Source organism: Dufourea novaeangliae, unplaced genomic scaffold (assembly GCF_001272555.1).
Source record: "Dufourea novaeangliae isolate 0120121106 unplaced genomic scaffold, ASM127255v1 scaffold13, whole genome shotgun sequence".
NCBI classification, from domain to species: domain Eukaryota; kingdom Metazoa; phylum Arthropoda; class Insecta; order Hymenoptera; family Halictidae; genus Dufourea; species Dufourea novaeangliae.
This window is the reverse complement of record NW_015373884.1, coordinates 531,222-547,634: the sequence shown is the minus strand read 5'-3', so window position 1 is coordinate 547,634 and position 16,413 is coordinate 531,222. Positions and strand designations below refer to the sequence as shown.

The 16,413-nt window shown below is 37.1% G+C and overlaps 1 protein-coding gene across 1 annotated transcript in view; it reads left to right on the top strand.

The window, feature by feature from the left end:
* Positions 1 to 1,359: 1,359 nt before the first annotated feature.
* LOC107191370 (putative transcription factor SOX-15) overlaps positions 1,360 to 16,413 on the top strand; it is a 177,123-nt gene continuing 162,069 nt past the window's right edge. The window contains exon 1 of the mRNA XM_015580434.1: positions 1,360 to 1,519. The gene's annotated coding sequence lies outside the window, so the exon portion shown is untranslated. The remainder of the gene's footprint in view (positions 1,520 to 16,413) is intronic.

Genomic DNA, 16,413 nt, shown 5'->3' with positions numbered 1-16,413 from the left:
TTTAAGCTTATAAAAAATTTACTGTAAACATTTTAACATTCACTTATCTAATTTTATCCACCATTTGATTCGTCTCTTGAAACTATTTAAATTACGTAAAACATTACTCGTATGATCACAGATAGAGAAGACATTTAGGTGAAGACTATTGTTCATTCGAATTCAAGAATGGCGAGGGTCCGAATACTTGTATGACTCGCTACAAGTAGAAATATGTATACACATAATTCTAACCACCACTGCACAGATAAATAAGCTTTGAATAAAGCTTGAAATGCTCAAATAAAAAAAAGAAGACCAGATATGACAAAGCGAATGGGTCCGCCTCCACGAGGCAAGTCCGTCCGTGCGCGCGTTCTATATACCTGTGCGCGCGGCGCTGGTGTAGAGCAGGTCGCGAAACCGCGGCGCGGTCGTCTCGTGGTCGTGCGGGCTGAAAACGTACATAGAAAGCCCAGGCCACCGCCGCCACTGGGGCCGAGTAGAGGAGTTGTGTCGGTTCGGCCCGGGCCGAGTTGAGTCGAACGGCTACGTCGGGGGGAGTCGAGGAGGTTCGAGTTGAGTCGAGTCGCAAGTCACCTCCGCTCACCTCACGGCGCGCTCGACTTCAGTCCGCGCTCGAGTCGTGCACCACGGAACACGCGAGAGACAGCTAAGCCGGCTGCCGCGACCGAGTTGGACACACGCGCCGGACACCCAGCAGTAGCAACAGCACCACAGTGATCACGTTAGACAGGACCCGCGTGGTTTGCTCCTAAGTTTCCGTCCCATACAGAAAGACACTGGAAGAGAATAGCTTCATTTTTTTTTTTTTTTCACGAAATTCGTTAATCAACGTCCCGTGTGTCGTTTCGGTCAGTCTAGGTGCAACTCGATCGAGAAGAAAGAAACGTGGACACCATAGAGGAATCGTTTGATCGATGTAGAAGACTGAAAAAATCACCAATGCCGTCGTATTATGTCACACTCCCACACGAGCGACGGCCGGCAGAACGGTGAACCGTGCCAACGTCTCCGTCGTCGTTTGACATTTCCACATAGCGTGGAGCGGGTAACGTGGACCCTGGCACTCGTGCACACGCGCCGCTCCGTGCCCGGTGTTGTGTTCCTCGTAGTAGCTGTCACTTGGCTGACGGACGTGGGTTCAGGAGCATAAACAATCATAGCAACAACGTGTAACCGCAAGACACATTTCGGTTTCAGTGACAATATAGGTTACCTTGGTGGTCCGCGCCGCGTGGTTCCCCCGACGTACGCCGTGAACGGTTTGCGTACTTAGGCCACACGCGGCCACAGTCCGTCGCGTTTGTTGATTACGAGCATCGATGTTCCGCTCGTGGAATCGTGAGATATAGAGTTTCCCGTTGCTCGATAATCGATGGACTGCTGACGTGGGTGGTGCTCGTTTCGAAGCGAAGTGAAGTACACGAAGGACTTGTGCGAAACTCTGGAAAAACCTGGGGACTCGACCTAGAGAGAAGATCGTTGCTGCGGTGGGATGATTACAACAGATCGAAAGGTAACGAAATATCGACTCTAGTATTAAAAGGTAGTTGAAAGGTTTCGACATGGACAGAGTACTTGATCTTGTCGACATAAACAGTTTTATATATTCGTGAAACAATGGTTTGACTATTTATCTATCCAAGGTTCAATCTTGTAACTTCTCGATTACACATAGTTTGCAAGCGTTTTTTAACGACAGAATTTCGATCGATACACGGGACATATTCACGATTGTCACGTATCGATCTACCTTGGTCTGTGATACCGAAGTTACGCCCGCGGCGGATCGATCGTGACTCCGGGCTATGAAATCGGTAATGAGCTGTAAATCTTCGGGGCGAGTACGCCGCCTCGATGCGTGAGTCACACATGCCGTGGTGCACCGACGATACCACCGTTCGATACATACGCCACCATCCCGAGAACTGTATTCTTTTTCCTTACGGTAGGAAATCGAAGGAAAGGATAATAAGCGAGAAATACACTCTCTCTTAGCCGCCGGCCGGTTTCGTCGTTGCTTTGCGCCGCGTGGGTGGACGCGCGAGAGAGACAAGGAGACTAGCGCCCGCTCGTCCGCGCGCTGCTGTGTGTGTGTGTGTGTGTGTGTGTGTGCGAGTGAGAAAGAGAGACAGGGTGAGGAAACAAGGCAGCGGGCAGCGTGGTTCGAGTCGATTTTTCGAAAATCCACCGTGAAACCTTCGTTAATGGCGATCCCAGGCCCCGATAACCGAGTTCATGCGCCGATCGATCGAACGCGAGATACCCAACCGATTTCGATCGACCACCGTTCCCCTGTGTCGAAAATCGATATTCGGCCTAGAGTTTCTTGCGTTAAGGGGTCTTGCCACTGCGAAAACCTGACAGACTATCATTTGTTTGGGAATTTTCTCTTCGGTGAACGAAATTTTCAACATAAATGAAGCGTTGTGTATTTGTTAATACATTTATTGCGAGTATAAAGAGATTTGTCTTGAAACTTTTAATAGTTTTTTTTTTAGTTACCTATTGCAATGAAGTCAGTAGATGATTCTGGAAGAACGAGGCATCACGATAAAAAAATTCAAACTGATTTTAAATCAGTATGATCAGTTGCTATTGTCGGAACCAAAATTATTTTGACCGCTAAAAAATAGAAAACTAGCGAAGGTTTAAAGCTCAAATTTCGAAAGTCGGTGCATTTTTTTAGTCATTTTACATTGTAAAAAGTATAAATGTTGTTGATCGAAACAGATTTTTGTGGTCTCTGCGATAGCCACGGATGTGCTGAATAACATGTATAAACTTCAGACCGATTGGTCAAATAGTTTTCTTGCGCCAACACCACATCATTTTTTCAAGGCTCTCACTTGAGTGGGATATATAAAAAAACCTATTGAAAGTTTCAAAATTAAATTGTTTTTACTCTCAATAAGAGTATTAATAAATAGACAACACTTCATTTATGTTGAAGACTTCGTTCACTGAAAAGGCTTCCCCGAAAGTGACAATTTTTCAGGACTTTATAACGGCAAGATCCCGTAAACCTGGAAAAACTATGTGGCTGGTGTTACGACCGTGTTTCAAATTAATTTTGTTGTTTTACGAGAAGTTTTATTATGTAGCTGGTAGGCTTACGCGAATAATTCCGCAACTACATAATAATATCGGAGAATTTACAAGTTCCAGCTTGCAATGGTTTGTTGTGCAAACACTTTTTACGATGTCACAAATTACGAGATAAATCGCTAATATTAGTAGTATATTTTACATATTACGTCCGATTTAGAGTTAAGTATGTTAATCATTAGGATAAATGTCCCACTTACTGCCAGTGTCCTTAATAATACCACATCGTATACTTTGCTTAATAAAAAATGTAACGTATAAAAAATTGCGTACGGTAAGTTTTGTTATTAAATCGGGGTTTGATTTACACGAAAATAACGAAATCCGTGAACTTGTTATCTATCTGATATTTAAAAATTAGTGTTGGAAAATGAAAGTGTAATTTGAGCGTCAAAAACGAAACTACGTAAGTAGGAAGTGATGACTAAGTCACACTAAAGAAAGCCGCAATTTGACTATTCAACCTCCATCTACTGTGTAAAATGAATTGTTAAAGTATATAAGAATTACTTTAATTTTTGAGGTGACAGTTATAGGGACACTGGAATTGCTCCTAGATTTTAATTAATTATTAATTGTTTCTTCGTATTTCATGTTTGAAACTACTTTTTTAGTGAAAAAGATGTTAAATAATATTATGTTCCGAACTGAGACGATTGTTGGGTTAAACAGCAGGTAAAACGATTAAATGAAGGTATGCTATAATCTTAAGGTGACAGTAATTGAGACATCCACCCTAATTCTTCACTTTTCTATCAAAATGCATACAATCTCGAAACGTGAACTGAGACAATCAACTGTCTTGTAATTTGTAAAATGTATAAGGTAAATGTAATTAGGTTCGCGATTAGGGAAAAGCATTTATTGTTATTGTATTAGTTTCCATAGGAACGTATTCTATATCGGAAATGTAAAAAGTAAGAAATGTATTAAATTTCAGCTATCATGAGGTGAACTATTGTTTTGCATAGAATTGATCGAATTTAAGTGTGGGGAAGAGTTCAGCTAACTGTTCCAATATGTGTGACTCATGAAAGCTAGATTGCAAGACGAATTTCATACACAACAGAGTAATATGCAGATGATTAATGTGACGTACCCTAATACGAAATGTTCATCGAATTTTCACATTTTTTTCGACACATTATCGATGTATTATCGGTATAAGTACCTCGAACAATGTCTATTAAATCTGATTTCTGACGCGGTAGATCTTCTCAGAATCATAAAATATCAAGCCCACAGACAAAATGTTTAAAATTGTAATTTAATCGTGTTCATCTATGAGTAAGAAAATTATATTATCAAAGTGTATGGAAACGAAAGCATTCACGAGCTGTAGAGAGTTGGGTCATTGCATTAATGAATGATCAATATAGCTAATTATTACTGCTTTGAAATGTCTGTCAAGTTCTTGTAAATGAATTAAAGTGCAAGATACAAATGTACTTGCATATTACCAGCTTCTTTCCCGCACTTTTCTATTATTCGGTAAATAAAAATGATTTAAGGTCTTCATGGGAAGGATTCCGTAGACGATTGATATCGTACCATTATTGTCTTCATTATTCTGTTAACCGAGAATGATGTACTTTGTTCCCGTTAATCCCTTGTTATGATTTTTCTCGTTATTACTCATTCCATCAATCTTTTCAATCTGTTACTATTATGACAAGTACATAATTTTCACGTTATTGTGGACGGCACGCGTATTATCATTTTAACTAACTATCAAGTCATCCTATATGGATGTTTATGATTTAAAAATTACCCCAACTTAAGACGTAATGTAACTTAAGACATTAATAATCGATGATATTCGTCCTTCCTTTCTGGGTGGTCGGACACCTTTAAGGCCCATTTATACACAATCGAGCCGTGTCCATGTGGTTATCGTATTTTTATATGTGGCAGTTTATACATTATCCGGGCCGTGTCCGTCGCTGTCCGTCGCTGTCCGTCGCTATCCGTCGCTATCCGTGGCCCGGACAGACCCCGGTTTCAATTTCTCGCCTCCGATACCTGGGTTCCACCGGGTCATTCCACGCAAAATCAGTCACTCTTTTTGGAGTAAAACATTACAATGAGATATTGAAGGGATGAGATTTGTGGGAGGTGAAACGGAGAAACTCGTGATTGTTTTTTTTCACACGTGCTACGCAGAACATTGCAAAAAACGTTCCTGGTCCATTCATGCTGGCCCATAAATTATAATCGGCTTCCCGTCGCGTGGGGGCCTGACGCCAAGTCTATTGACTGGTCTGTTTTCTATCCTAAAACAGAAATTATCTTCCAGCCGTACTGAGACTCTTGACAAATTTCGTATCGTAAGTAGGGATGGGATCAAGTTCAGTATGTATTTACGAATCCGAGTCAATTTCAGTAATAAAGTTTCGTTTCATGGGTTTCGATTACTTCTCAAAAGCAATAAAGTTTCAGTGAGTATACTTGAAATGTAATCATTTTATACAAGTTGGTTTCGAACTGTAGAATGAGTACCTGTTGATTCGAAAACGTACTTTTAAGTAGTTTGAATCTACTCGGCCAGTAGAGAGTCTACTTGAAAGTATTGCTTCCCTTTTTTGAAGTATTTATGAAACGTTCGAAGCTATCCAGTTAGATTGAAATCTACTTGTACTATACTTTATCCCATCTCTAATCGTAAGCCTGAACGACAGTCCAGACAACTCTAAACCCCTGTAGGAAAAAAAGTTATTTCAGTTAAAAAAATGTTTTAACCATTTATTTTACAATTGTTTTTAAGAAATGCAATTTTATAGTAGTAGGGCATTATTAAAAAATTGAGAATAATGAGGATATAGTCCTACTTGTCCCCTTAATGGACCAATTTAAAAAAATTGTTTATATGTATAATTTTAAAAAAGCTACCCAAAGAAACTGACTATGTAGTATGTTTATCCCGGATTGGTTCAGGATGATCCCCGGAAGATCCCCGGACTCGGATTGGACATGGCCTGGTTGCGTTTAAATAGGCCTAATTGCGTTACACAGTTAAATATTCGTTACGGAGCAAAACTAACTTTTAGTTGTCCACGTGACGTGAAAAGACAAGCAACAGATTTTTCAAATTATATCATTCTATCAAAATCTCAAACTGATTTCCCGACGGATTGGCTAAAGCAAACGTCGAGTTGTCTCAATTCCCTCCACTCATGTCTTGAGATCAGAGTTGAGAATGGTAAAGTTATTTTGTTAACACTAGAATTACCAAAGCTGTCAAAATGACGGATTGCAGGTTTTTTATTTTACAATTACTGGAGGTATAACGCTTTTTTTTTGGAATTTATATTAGCTTCTAATTTATTATACAATTCATGTCATATTATGTTGCGATCGATTGTATTATGTATTACGTATATTACTCAATTTTAGAGGTTAACTTAGTATACATTGAATGCTGGTAGTTCTAGTGTTAAGAAATCTAGTCAAAGATTTGTTATTTTTTATTTTAATAAATAAGTAAAAATATTTGACTATCTCTTCCAACATTACAAATTTTTGTACAATCGAGGCAGTTTCAACCCTTGAGACAAATCGTTTTGAACATTGAAGACGAGAATTATAGGGAAGGACAGTACTCCATTTAGCAACGCTTGTAATTATTCTTTTGGATGCAAATATGTTGTAAAAATTTTATCCTACTCAATTTTTCAGTAGGTACATACAAAGAATCTTATACGTCGAAAGAAATGATTCTTTCAAGTAACAAGTACGGGCCTACAAGTTTAAAGTGACCTAATATTCAAAAGATAAATTTTCCAGTTGAAAATCTCGAGAATTATCTAACAACTTTTTACATAACATAATTGGAATTGCACATTCGTCAAAATAGTCATATTAACGTCAATTATATTTCAGAATTCTAAACGATATAGGGTGCAGTGAAGTTTCAATTACAATTATGTAAGTGGTACTGATGCGATATGTGGCACGATAACAAGAAACGTTTTTCGTACTTTCACGCGTACAGTTTTGCTCACTGATATTTTTCTTAATTAAATGATTATCATTTGCGAAGAAAATTCCTTACACATATGTCGTCTACAAGTAGCAAAGTACAACCAATTTTCGAAATTTAATTTCTCGACAGTAACTAACTGTCGTTTATATGAATTTCGTTGCAAGTTCTCGATTCCTTTTTACACAGGGAATCATCCTGAAAAGTGTACAACAGCAGCGATTTCTAATGACAATTAACAATACATACTAACTTTTAACACTTCGAGTGCACACATTGAAATATCTCCTAAACTACGGACTACTTGAAAAAAATCGTACAAGCATGTTTTTAAGTTTAATGTTTGTACTTTAAAGTGAGGAAGTTTGCAGAAATCGAGGCTTAGATCAAACTCGGTACCTACTCGTTTATCTCCCCAATGGAATCGAAGTATTAATAACAATCAATGATACGCAATAACCTTCTTTTTCCCTTGAATTTCGGGTTATCAGTCGCGAGTACGACTAGAAAAGGCGGACAATCAAGTCGACCGCTATCCTTCTGAATTTTATAAGCGCGTAATAAATTCATGCTTGCGCCATCGAAACATGCATTCGTCATATTAATCGAACGGCCTAGTCGTCATGTGCTGCCGTAACATTCTAGACCTAGACGATAATACTGTGATTCGAGAGGCCAGGTCGGATTCGTGGGTCTATGAGTGGAGGAAGTAAACGTGTCCAACTGGCCGTATTAAACGCGGCACGCAATATTTTAACCCATTGGGTCCCTGTCACTGAAATAAAAGTGATGTCGAAATTATAGTAAAGAAAGTGCTGTAATTTTACTATTCAACCTGTATCTTTTGTACAAAATGAATTGTTAAAGTATATAAGAAGTACTTTAATTTTCGGGCTGACAGTTATAAAGACATTGGGATTGCTCGGCGGTTTTAATTAATTATGAATTAATTCTTTATATTTAATGTATAAAACTATTTTTTGTAATGAAAGAGATGTTAAATAATCTTATGTTCCAAACTGAGCCGATTTGTAGATGTACATGTTTAACAACATGTAATTAAGGTAATATGTTAATTAAGGTAGCAGTAATTAGGACATCTAGCCAAAGCCTTGCCCTGTAGGACTTTGTTGTATGTTCGAATATGAGAGTAGAATATATTATTAGTATCTCAGTCCACAGATACTTAGTCCGTGGATAATCTCGAACAGTGAACCGACAGGCGATGTTAATTTACAGACTGTCCACGAAGTTCGAAATTACCTTGTAAAAACAGTTGCAGGAAGTAACATTTGATTTGTAGAAAAACGAAAGAATTGACACGAGTTACTAAGTAACGGTAGAAATTTGACTAGTCCATATCAATCCATATTGTTTTACTCAAAAAACTAACAAGACACTAGTAGCTATGTTTATTCTAAAGTGTCATAGAATTCATTCAATCTTTTTATTGGAAAATTAAAATGTGTACTTTCCTGTATAAAATCCATGACACGTAAAGTAATTCGCTGTTAATACGACTGTTTACAAGAAGAAGGAACATCAATCGTTAAACTGTATTCTTAAAGGCGGAAGAGATCACGTGTCTGAAATTATTTAAACAATTTTCATAGGTAAATAATATTCTAATTAAGGATCCTTAAGGATTTAGGAACTTGAACAAAACTGAGAATTAGGTAAGACAAAATTATTAAAAATATTAGGTTTTTTCGCGGACTAATGGTTGGATGAAAGCATTATGCAGCGTTCCATCGCATAATCGAAAGGCACCTCGGTCAATAAACGCGGTAACAAGACCATGGATCATCGAAAATCGGCAACAGAATCGAAAGGTTTGGTATTCCTTCTCATCCGTGGCGTAACGCGAAACTTTGTTTAGTCTAAATAGGACTTGGGGCAGTGATAAAGTCGAATTGAACAGAATAGCGCAACATATAATTTGAATAAAACCGGCATATGCACAAGGTGTCGCGAATATGACGATGGTAGTGGTGTAAAAGAATGATCTTTCTTCGAAAGTAATATAAAATCGAGAAGTAATATAAAATTGTAGCGTAAGTTGGTGTTCAGTACGATATTTTGATATTGAAAGTTATTTACATGTTTTGGATAAGTTGGTATTCACATAAATTTTAATACTCCTTGTTCATTTACCTTACAATATTTATGGTTCGTCGAAAATGTACCACCTGAGAATCGGTTGCAAAAGTGTTTTAATTGCAAACTTTGTTTTATAATAAATATTGTCGCAAAACTTACTTTTCTATTCTTATTATAGGACATAGGAGGTTTAAATTTTAAAGAATATTATTGAAGAAGGTATCGATCAACATTGGAATTAACAAAGTACATAACGAAAATTAATTATTTTGCTAAAACATTTGGTTGTGAAATTCTATTTTACCTGTAATTGTAATTAGCGTTGACAGGTATGTATTTTTTTGTAGATCTTGCACGAAAGACACACCAGTCTGCAGATGTTTAACAAGAATCTTTGATTGGTCCATTTACAGTGGGACTCCATTTATCCGAACTAATGTTACAGAGCTCTTATTATCCGTATCCAAACCACTTGGCCTACCGCTTATGCATATTCATAACTTCGTCTTATAAGCATCAAGAGCACAGCAAAGAGTAAATTGAATAATGATGCATTAGAATACTTAATTATCGATGAACCAGATACATTACGAGAAGATATCGAAAAAATATCTCTTACTCTGAATAGTTTCGATTTTTCTTGCATTTTCGATAAACTGCTAAACAAAGGTTTTCAAATAAAAATTAGTCAGTAATCATGTAACAACAATTTGCTATCGAAAAACATAAGGAAAACATTTTTTTTATTTAATACAAAATTAAAGTCACCTTAATTTTCTTTAATGAAATTACATTTTTTACATCAGTCGATCCAACTTTGTTTCCTCTTTAAAAAAAGTATTAGGGGTCTTAGGTCAAAAAATAAGATTACTTTAGAAGTTATGAATTTTGTACGGAACGCCCATAATATACAGGGTGTCTCACCCGATTTTGACATCTTCATTTTTTCGCTATTGTTACTCATAGCAAAAAATGTTTCAGCGGAGGCTTGAATGGTATCGAGTGGAGCATATTGTGATGTTATTAGTTCTTTCGCGAGTGGACGCGTAAAGTTCATATAAAGGTCAACTTTGTTTTTTTAAATGGAATGAGGTACTTTTTAATACATCAATCGATGCAGCTGGACATTCGTTATAAAAAAGTACTAACCTATGTATGTCGAAAAGTTAGTAGCTCAGGAGATATTTCCATTTAAATAATTCTAAAATACCATTATTGTCGTACTGAGATGTTAGCGTTTATTTACAGTTTACAGGAATGATAACAAAGTACGACAGTAATGGTATTTTAGAATTATTTAAATTGAAATATCTCCTGAACTACTAACTTTTCGACATACATAGGTTAGTACTTTTTTATAACGAATGTCCAGCTGCATCGATTGATGTATTAAAAAGTACCTCATTCCATTTAAAAAAACAAAGTTGACCTTTATATGAACTTTACGCGTCCACTCGCGAAAGAACTAATAACATCAGAATATGCTCCACTCGATACCATTCAAGCCTCCGCTGAAACATTTTTTGCTACGAGTAACAATAGCGAAAAAATGAAGATGTAAAAATCGGGTGAGACACCCTGTAATATACATATGTAGTCGTCACACTGTGCGACGTAATGAATCGTAACGAACGACTGAAAATGTCAACACCTTTACATTATATAAAATAAACTAGTATATTTAAACAAAATTTTACGAAAAACCTAGATAATTATATCAAGAATCTCAGTGCCCAATTTCAAGCAAATCGGTCCATAGTTTTGAGATATAATGGTTATCGTTTTTACAAATACCAATTTGAGAAAAACGCTTTTAAAATTTTACCTGTGCGCAAGGGACCGTTCAATTAGGCGTTTATTGCAGGCTATAACTTTGTTAATTGTATGAATTTTTAAATAAGATTTTCAGGGAATGTAGTTTAAAGATAGTATTATTGAAATTAAATATTTTTGAAAAATCGATTGTTTTGACCCACCATAGGTATATGTTGTCCCAATGAAGAACGCAATCTCTGTTGGCATCAAGGTGCTATTTGTTTCGTCTTCATACTTTTATTATTACCGAAAAACTTTTCATTCATTCGCGTGTGTCCTTTTGGCATTTGATACTTACAATCAGCAGGTGTAGGTACTACAGTTAGGCAAAATGTAATTTAATTACAAAATCCAAATCACAATTACAATGTAATTATCAAAAATTGCAATTACAATTACATTGTAATTAACTATACTAAATTTGCAATAAAAATTACAATGTAATTTTCCTGCAATTACAATGTAATTGTTCTGCAATTACGTTGTAATTACATTGTAATTACAATTTAGATTTTGTAATTAGATTAGACTGTCAGGTACCCTGTGAATGCTCGTAGTTTGGACCAAACGACAAGATCACCCTATTGAAACCTATTTTGCACGAATCACTGTCCAAATTATGAAAATTGGACTAGTTATTTAACTTGTTTACCTGGACGAAACGACGTTTTCATCATAAATTCTCATGCAAGCATAAATCAGATCAAGTAAAAGTACATAATTTCACAATGATTTTTCTGTAATAAATAGAAATATAGTAAAGTTTATTTTTTCATCAACATACAAGCCATTAGCGACTGTTACATTAAGTAGTATACAAGTTACATTACATAGCCTACTTAAATTAACTATTGAATTGAGTGCTTTTATATCGATGAACTACGTATAAAAAATAGCGTTAGTAACCTACTAATACAAAATTAGAGGAGGAATTAGTGGACTTCTATTATTCGAACGATCCAGTTATCCCGAATAGTCTTGTCTCCCGACCGGTTCGGATACATGGAGTCTCACTGTAACTAATTTTAATTAATGCCGTAAGAGATTACGATCATTGGCGTAACTAGAATTTTTGTCTGGGAGAGGCGAAGACCTCTGACTTTCGCCCATGAGACTTCCCATCAGGCACTTGTATGTATTTTATACCATGTGTACGTAGGTTACACAATACAAAGGTAGGTACACATTTTACAATAATTATTTACATATTTATTTAACACTGAAACTAAGAATAAAAACATATAAACATAATTCTTGAAAATAAAAAAAATACAGAAAGAAAAAACTTGGAGGTTGTTTAAAAGCAAAAGTTAAAATCCGTATAAGCGTCAATTTGTTGTTTTTTTCTGCAAAAATATTTTTCGCATTCTCGAGCTCTAGGCCCCTTATTGCATCCGGCCCATCAATTGATGTTACAGGATTATTAGTTACAGTAGAATGTTAAAATTAAACAGCTTAATTCTAATACAATTTTATTTAATACTTTAACGTAATGAGGACATTATTGTATCTTTTGTATTTAGTTCCGTTGCGTATTGCATTTCGGCCCAAGTATTTATTTCCTATAACACAAGATTTTAGTAACTGATGAATGTTTTTTTACATATTTCAATCATTTCTAGACGGGATGGGAAGGGGGGGGCGGCAGGCCGCATTCTGGGAGCTCAGGCCAACCCTCTGGCCCCTGCATAGTTACGCCAATGGTCACGATCAGAAGAATCACCTGGTTGACAGGCTAACCGACCACTTCAGTTCTTAATAATTTCGGCAACGACTTATTAAACATATCGGTCTTTCCACCTAGGGTCTCCTTCGTTCGTGAGGCGCACGCGCGCGTGCACACGTACCGTACGTTTCGTACGTGTTGGAAACGGAGGTCTCAATCGTGGCACGGCATAACGCAATAATAATGATAATGCCAGATCGATACGCGATATTCGTTGCATCGCGCGGTGTATGTCATTACAAGGATGGAGGCACCAAAGTCCATGGAATGCCGTGCATAGAGTCGCGTAACGATGTCGCGCTGAAAAATCCTCTTAAATTATCGGTTTCTGCCAGCTAGACGGGTTCTTTCCCCTCCATCCCCTCCCCATTCTCCTCGTTTCGCGATTTTTTCTTTTTTTCTTCGGCGACGTTCGCGTTTTCATGGCGATATGCATCTTCCACTCGCGGGCCCGGAGACTTCGGAGTCCCGCGAATAACGTAAATAATATGGAAACGGCGTAATGAGCGTACAATTTACCCAGCGCGAGATTGTTCGATACACCGACATGTTAAAATCTGCAAAATTGTAAATCAACGGGTCCCCCACGGTGCGCGTGTGCGCTGACTTTCTAATGATCGCCGCGAGCCGTTTCGTTCGACGTTTTTGGGAAATTCGATATGTACTAGTAATTGACGGCTGTTCGACTCTGAACCACGTCTGATGCACGGGGGAAAAGAATGAATTTGTATAAACACCGATGAGAAGTAAACGAGTATCGACGAACACGCGAAAGGTCTGTGAGTTCAAACGTGTATCATTTTCGTTGCAACCAATGTCCGTGGTTTGACTCTTTGTACTAGACGGTGTTTCATTGGAGTTCGGTGAATGCGCCAACAAAGCAATAAGAACTACATTAAAGATGTGGGAAAATTTAGTTTAGTGGCCTCCAAAATGATCTTCCGACGTCGCACGTACATGTGCTGAAGACTTTAGGAAAAGTTCTGGTAAATATTCACAATAAGGGAGCCACCTCCGATTTCGATTATGTTTAGTTGGAGGTCACTGTTTGTAAAGAAGTAATTATTCAAAGTACTATTTCAGTAAGAAAGGTACACAATAACGTTTCACATTAAATACAAATTCCTCCTTTTCAAGTAGAATCAGCCTCAGGTACCTACACCACTTCGAATAGAAACTCGTCTATTGTTTTGGGGGAGTTAGTAACTAAAAAAGTTACTTTTTTTCTTGAACTGTTTCTAACCAATTCCGACTAGTATAATGTTTCAAAGTTAATTAGACACAATTCAAGAAAAAGGGGTCGTTTAAAATTGGTTAGAGGCGGTTCAAAAAAAAAGTCACTCAAAGTTGGTTAGAGCTGTTCAAGAAAAATTCTGTCAAAAACTTTCTGACGATCATTTAGGAAGGGGGGGGGGTCACCTTGATAACATCTTATACGTATTAAAAAATCATTGAAATCGGAGGTAGCTCCCTTATTGTAAATATTTACCCAAGTCCTTTTTAGGTAGAGTAGATCGAGGCGAATCGGATCAAAATAACCATTCAGGACATATTTGTTACATCGCAATAGAAACAAGTACATATTTCGATCGTTCGTATTACACAATCCCTCTTTCCGCACCTATATAAAAATCCGCAGTCTAATAATGAACTAAACTAGTGGCCCGGCATGTGTAAGAAGAAATACTATGGTTGCAACGTGATATGAGCAACGTGCATCACATGAGAAGTATTTCAGTGAACTTTGATAGTGTAAAAATGTATTGAACCGTGACCATTTTACGTCACATTAGGAGAAGGCAAGCTTAAAAATTCTATGAATGCATGAATGTGTATTGGGGGTATTTAATTAACGACACGTTTTAGTAATTTAATCGGTTCCAACATTTCTATGAACGGAAACAGTTCTTTATGTGTCTTAGCCAGTGTGCGCCCAATACCGCTAACCCTACAGTGTAGTACTTGCTACTAATAGGTAATAGGGACGCGAAATCTGCAAATCTACAGGGTTGAATTTTGTTCACCGAGCATGTAAATGTGATCGAATCTCAAAAAATAATATGTAATAATATAAATATTTCAAACCCTATATTTTCATTTTTATAACAAAGACATTTTTTAAATATAGTCACATTAAAAGACGTTTAGCATTAAGCCTCCGAAATATGTATATGGTTAAAATTAATTAACACACATATAAATATAACAATTGCGATTGCAAAACATTAAATTTAAACCAGTTCTAACCTACCGTGTATGATACACAGATAACTTGTTTCTTATCTGAGACTAGTTAGATACGAGAACATCAACTACCCTTCAACTGAGAACGATTTGAATTTGGGTAGGCGATATTAGGTGCGCTTACCCCACACCTGGATAGTTTTTTGTTTGTGTTCATAAAATTTTAATTATTTCATAAAAGATTAATTATTTCTTTCCATCAAGTATACAGTAATGCCTCGATAAGTGCGACGAAATCAGGTTCGGTTCGGAGCATTCGTAGCAAGGCGGAAAGATCTTCAACCCCACATAAATTTGTTTTTTTGCACAAAGTCGAACCTCTGCTTAGCTTCTGTTTGCTCTGTTTTGATTGGTTCTAGAGAGTGACCCCCCCCCCCCCCCACAATGGTGGGAATAACACCGTTGTTCGTGTCGCATTCATTGAGGAATCACTGTATTGTGCTTTCAACTTATCAAAAACGATTAGAAGATTACTTACAACCAGTTCAACTCCTTATACAGTATCGGACATATGAATTCGGAAAGAGATATTTTTCTTTTTATTTGTTGTTAAGGGGGGAGAGTCCTGTGGGGCCAACTCCAAATCGATCGAAGTGCTGATATAAACAATTGGACGCTGACGAACACACATAACCCAGACCTAACACACAAAATCGATAATTGGGACAAGTTGATAATACGACATCTAACAGCAGTACTTTAAATTTTCTTCCCTGTTACCATCAAGTTGGGTTCGTGTATCTGCTACGCGAAGCCACTGTTGTTGAACCGTATTAATTTTTCCTACGCTGTTGCCTCATGTCCCGCATTAGAATTCTGCCCATCAGGAGAACGATGGAATACCTACTGCTCGTGGCGAGATTTCGATTCTCGCCGAACGTAAGAAAAGAATGGTGCGACTGAAAAAGATTCGAGAATGAAACAATACTTACGTACTAATGTGTGCAACGATAAACCTTTTCTATTCGTACTTGCAATGATGCTAATTTTTTTTTCATTAATGAAATTACATACGAAATACTTGAAATGGCATTCCCGAGAAACAATAGTTATTTATCATTTATTGACCTAATTGATGCAGATGTTATATACTTACACATATATTTCATAAAAAGAACGCAAAATAAAAACACAATTAATCGCATACGCTCCCTCAATTTTTTCATTCGTTGTCCAGCGGGGATACATTTTGAATTAACAACTAACTGCTACCGCAAGTGTACTTAGCTTATCGTCTTCGCTGCGCCCGCACCTAGACTGTAATATACCGTAAATAAATACACAGCATAGAATTTTGGATAGTGCAATATGAATCACATCTATACGCGGCCCTTTAAACTTTTTTGTGTGCTTCAGCCCACTGTCGGTTAAAGAACGGAAAGCGCACGTGTTGACATTGTCGCTTGACTGTTTCTTCGAAAAGCTTTGGCCAGCAGGA